The following is a 6,000-nucleotide window of genomic DNA, read 5'->3' as shown; positions in this document are numbered from 1 at the left end:
GACTGCATTTTCACTTTGAGCCAAACTCGTTTTAATTACAGTATTTCAGGCAGCGTGCATTCCGCTCAGCCGATCCCAAGGAGAGCAACATGAGGCTGGGAGTGTCTTTTATCCACGGCAGACTCCATAGCAATTAATTCCCAGGTCAAAGAGCAACGTCCCCGGTATGAATGGTCCGAGCCTGGCCCGAGCTACAACGTGATGCGTGTTACTGGCAAGTTGAGGTGTCTGGGCTCTTACTTTCGGGGTGCTCTCTGATAATGAAGTCCAGTCAGATAAAGAGCGACTTTTTAAATTTAATTTAGGTACGGTGAATATGTTTCACGTCAGATGTTATAGAGAATGGAATTATTTAAAATATGAAAACGCATTTTTGCTTTTTATCTTCCTCAGTTTGGCGACGATAAGGCCATTTCCTCACCTGACCTACAGTACTTTCCGGGGAGCTAGCTTCCCGGCGTATCCTGCTAATTCCTGAGAGGAATTGGCGGGAGTTTGTTTTCTCCCAGCGGTTCTCGCTCATCTAAACCGTTGATACAGTTTCCTTTAAACAAAACTAATTTCGGAAGGTGAAGAAAATAACTTGCTTCGAAACGTGTTTTTTAAAATTAACGCAGAACAAAATGTAATGGTTGCTCTTTGTTTTAGCGCCCCCGGGCAATTTCTAATCGAATTACCGTAAGTATTCTTTTTTAAATAAATGTATATAACTGGTATTAATGGTTTGAATGGCCTATTTAATTTGCAGGATAGGACCGCGGGGTCCATCTGCCTGTTTCCACTTAATAACGCAAGATGGCACCTCAAGTATATAGTTAAAAATAAATCTCACCTTGACACCCTTGAAAAGGTGCGTGTCTCAGGAAAATAAAACTAATCACGTATCGCAACTCATCACTTTCGTGGTACACGTTTAACCTCTATTTTTTAAGTTTTTAAAATACAAAAAACCTTTACGAGCCACAATGAACAGATTAAAATGCGGTTTATGGAAAATATTGATTTCTTGGTAAAAAAAAAACAGGAAATTAAGGAATCTGGAAAAAACGAACGAGTGAACGAAATATATACAAATTGTTTGTCGGATATGTTTTTTTGAACGGAGAAAAAAAACATTTGGAGTTACATTATTAAAAAGACACCAAATGTAACTTATGTGCGATGGAATCCACGCACACCTTGAAAACTCAATGCGGCCGCTCGAAGGCGATGTTCACTCGTAGTGGTATGTAAATAGGAAAAACCTAAAATTAATGATGAATTAATTCATCAAGAATGAAAGTATGAAAAATTGATACATTAACGACTCAGCGGACCTAACAATTGCAATGGTAAAGCCCATTAATATACACTATAATTTCACACCCCCCTCGCTTCTCGTCTCAAGTATTAAAATTTAGAATCCCTTTAACGGTTAATTCTCGCGCTTTTATTTCAAATGTTTAAAAAATTAACGGTTCGCGGGGGCTGATTCTTGTTGCTACAGATTGATGAATAATAATTAATAATAATCAATAACGTTGTTTACAACTCCTAAATGTGTTGTTAACATGCATCGTTTAGTAAAGACTACAAAATAAAAACGACTATTTTAAATACGACTTTTTTTTTTACTGGAAAACAAAATAGGAAATTGCCTAGTTATGAAAGTTTCTCGATATTTTGTTCTGTGATAAATGTTACAGTTGACTTTTTTTTGTTTAAATACAATAACGGACATTTTAAGCATTTTGAAGTTCCGATGAGTTAAAACCTCACTGCCTCTTTTTTTGATGTGCCGTTACAACGAGAGGATAACTGAACTGTTTGTCTTCTCATTTACAGCAAGTTAAGAAAGGAGAAACAGCTGTACGTTGAAAGATTATTAAGATTATTTTTGTTCTTTTCTATTCGTATTTCTGTTGTTGAAAATATCCTGTGATATGAGCCGTGATCCCCCCCCCCCTTTAAAGTCACAGTGATTAATATTATTATAAATCCTCTTTCAACCAATTCAATTAACATTGAACAGACAGTCTGAGGGTATATACAGTACACGCTGTTTTCCTGAAAAGCTCAGATTTTTATAAAATGCCGAGGTTCTTACTGAAGTTGTTCAGCATTTAGAGCTTTCAGTATATGTATCCTGAAAGCATGCAAAATGTGACCTAATACTCTATAGACAAGTAAAGAACACAGTGGGGTATCTAGCACAATGAAAAAATCCAGCTAAAAATGTCTTAATTGAATGTTTAAATCAAATTAACCATTCATTTATAGTTCCATTTAGTGATAGTGAAAAGTCTAATTTCTGCACTTCGAAATATTTAATAAAGACCACACCAGGAAACTAATCAAGTAGATTTTCCTCATGCTGTTCAAAATCATTCTCTGTATAGGTGTTGCAGTATTGGAATCGAATCTCGCCAAGAATGGAAAAGAATTGTGTTGTTGTGAAGTCTGTGCTCATATCTCTACCCAAATGTGCTCTTCGGTATTCTAACAGAGGCTTGTGAATGTGGATAATCGTGTTCTTCTGAGTGCAGCACTTGAAAAACATGCATAATGGTAATGGAACAAAGATACCTTACTGACTGGGAACATTAAACTTACAGGCTCGTTTTGGTCCTGTTAGATAATTCGGGAAAGAGACATTATTGTGCTGCTTTTTTCAGAATGTATAGTGTGTCCTGATGCAGAACCTTAGTAAAGTGACATCCGTCATGTAAAAACATGTCCCAACATGGTGGAAGAAGTAACCGTAAAGGAAAAGGAAAAGGACTTTCACTTTTTACAGTGTGATACAGGGGATCATCTCTAAGTACAGGAAATTTGAAAGAACCGGTTATCAAAACTGTAGATTAATACACAGGACAAAATAATGCACAATTTTAGGGCTCTGACTTATACACCAGCCTTTTCAGCCCCTTTTGGGTACAGCTCATTGTTTGAGAACTGTGTGGAATTTGTCCAAGATAAGCATTTAGGCATGCGTGTTTAAAGGACCACAAATCTACCACAACCAGCCTTCAGACAGGTTTGTGTAATCATTACCAGAGAAGAGAGCGATTCCCCCAGACCCACAGATCATGCACAGCAGATGCTGGTGTCATTTCTTTATTCATATACAGACAGTAAATTAAAAGTTTGTTTTGTGTGTTTTTATGCAGTAATGAATTTACAGGCTTTTCTCTGTGCCAATTTTGAAGGCAAGAGTACCTGTGTCCTTCTGCTTCCTCAGGGTCTGCAATAATTCCTGTGCTGTAGATACAGTAGCTCATTATTATTCAGGGAAGGGGGACAGTGGGTTGGCTCTCAGGCCGTGCCCGTGCATATTAACATGCCAACTCATGAATATTCCACAAGTAACCTGGTGGACCTATTTCGATGGTCACATTGGCCATTGGAACACTAGGGCTGCCACTGGCTTCTTCCTTCAGAATCAGTTGTTTAGCTATTGAACCCTTATAAGTTTTTAGGAACCTTCGTTTTCTCCTTATTATTCTGTCTAGCTGCAAATTAACAGATGAATCCATTTAAAAGAGATAAAGAAGAGTTTCTTTTCCATATGCACATTTACTCTGGATTTCTTATTCACCCAGTTCTCTCACAACATGCACAGTACAACAGACGGCACCACACAATGTACACAGAACGTTACAGAACAGTAAGTAATAAATGGTGATAGTATGTATAGACAATAAACAAACAACAATAAATATGTGGTAGCCAAGTCAGAAGTGCAGAGTGCTGATATGACATATTGTTGCATCAAAATAGCTCACTTATTGAATAAAAACTTTAGGCTCTCATGTCCTTTATGGCTTCAGTGTTCTTTCACAGTTCTTTATTTTATCTTGAAGGTTGTATTAGGTTAAGGCTTAAAAAATCAATTGTCTTAGCTCATTTCATTACCTGTGGTTTAGGCATAAACGTAACTTTCAGCAAGTCTTTTGGACCAATCACCAATCCCACGCCTGTTTCTTTACGTTGATAAAACCCACACCTTAATTATTTAGTACATTTAGTACATCTTTTTTTGCAAGCTTATATGAATAATGAATGAACTGACTGATGCAAGGTGCTGTAGAAAAAAATAAAACTGGGCCCGATAATGCCTTTGTATTTACAATATCTTTGCTCGCAAGCTTCTAAGTTGTTTTTACAGTAGTTAATTTAAATATTCAGATGTAAACATTTTTGAAAACTTAAAGGAAACATTTAGGAAATGACCTGTAGGAGACACAAGCCTAGAGTTTTAAGGTCTGGTTTGTCTTTAAGTTTTCCACATTACAACCCTTGAGTGAGAGAACTGCAAAAACAATCCATTCACACTTCCCTGCATTTTAGAAATTTGGAATGATACTTGTATGGTAGCAAGAACTGAAACGTCTGTTAGATTAGTGTGAAAAGGCAGAACTGCAGTTTTGGGAAAAGTCAACTTTTCCAGATGTACCTACATTAATATTAACACTAAAAATAGGTGTTTGACTAATACTGAAGAAAGACAATGTTTTTCTATATGTATGCACTGTAACTTTGTAATTAGGAATCTGTGCTGAGGTTGTTAGAAAAATGTATCTTGTGTTCGATTGCTTTACATAGATGTTCATACTGTACCAGTTTGTGTATTCTTAAGCGCTGCCAAGCTTTTGTGGGTGTCCCTGTCCATGTGTGCATAAATGTATTTTCTTCCTTTATCTTCAAAGTCATACAACTACGATATTATACATTTCATAGGAGCCAGGCAATAGGTAGGTTTTTCTCTGTTGCTGATAGAATGATTTAAATAATATTGCAACAATATTAAGGAGGTTTCACATGATTTTGCTATGTGTACCTGAATGTTTCCACAATAATGACTTCAGTAAAGTGATATTTTGACTTTCTGTTCTTTAACATCTAATGTGCAGAAAAGTGTCATTGAGTTTTGTTCAGACACTACTTCAGATTATTCATGCATTGCTAACCTCTATTTTATTTTTTCATGGGACCAAATCTTTTTTTGTTATGCCTGTGAAAGCTGATTTGAATATTTAACCTAGGCTACATTGGGTGCATACTTAGATTCAAGGTAATCTTGTTTTGATGAGACACTGTGACACTTTTGACACTGTGATATCTTTCTAGTTTTTTCATTGCCTTGTGTCAGTGCATATTACGGTCATCAGACTTCACATGCTTGAGAATTGTTTTCTCTTTCTTTAGCAGTTGCATAGCTACGTAGTTCGCTCCACTGTGGGTCAGTATGTTTTTTACCCTGTGAAGAATCAATACAAAAAAGGAAAAGAAGAATCAATACAATTGGGCTTTTACAGCAAATAATACATTTTAAGTGAATGAATCCTTTTACCGCTGTATATATTTTTCAGGCTGTGGTTTAGCCAGTGGATGTTTTTTTTGAAGTTGTGTGTTCCCTTTAAGATCAAGCCTTTGCGGTAGAAGAATTTCCACTCCTGTCGCTGTGAATGGGGCCCAGGCTGGAGCTCAGTGAGGGGCCCTGTGTTTTGTTCTGTTACACATCAATAGGGCGTCAAGCGGGGTTTGGGTCTGACAGACTGTGGATTAAAGTCTTTTACCAGATTCTGTTAACCCCTCCTTCCTGACCCGCACACTCCTGACAATAGACTGAAAGGAACACATTCTTAACTCTTCAAGTACAAAGTTGTAATTTGCAGGTGGCTGCAGCCGGCACCACTTGTTTGGAAGTGAAGCAAAGTCGGGAGGCATAGAGAAAAATGGACAGTGTGACATCCTTTTCGCCATTCATTTCCTCCCAAAATATAGGAATGACGCTAACTTGATTGTTAATCATCAAGTAATAAAATAATATCATCAGCTTATTTTGTAAAGGAAGCAGCATCTGAAAATACAGGGTACCAGCGAAATACGTATATGGGCCACTAAAAGTCATAGTTGTTGTGTGACTGGTATTATCTGTCTTAATGCTTGGTGTCTTTGTAACCATCATATGTATTACAATTGGAAGCCAATTAAAAGCTTTAACAGTGTTCTGAAGCT

General features: G+C 36.9%; 1 protein-coding gene across 1 annotated transcript in view; it reads left to right on the top strand.

Moving 5' to 3' along the window:
* Positions 1-553: 553 nt before the first annotated feature.
* The window catches only part of foxp4 (forkhead box P4), a 281,713-nt gene continuing 276,266 nt past the window's right edge, over positions 554-6,000 (top strand). Inside the window, exon 1 of the mRNA XM_015342583.2 lies at positions 554-678. The gene's annotated coding sequence lies outside the window, so the exon portion shown is untranslated. The remainder of the gene's footprint in view (positions 679-6,000) is intronic.

Source organism: Lepisosteus oculatus, chromosome 5 (assembly GCF_040954835.1).
Source record: "Lepisosteus oculatus isolate fLepOcu1 chromosome 5, fLepOcu1.hap2, whole genome shotgun sequence".
Taxonomy (NCBI): Eukaryota; Metazoa; Chordata; class Actinopteri; order Semionotiformes; family Lepisosteidae; genus Lepisosteus; species Lepisosteus oculatus.
The sequence above is the reverse complement of the archived record's forward strand: the minus strand, read 5'-3'. Positions and strand labels throughout refer to the sequence as shown.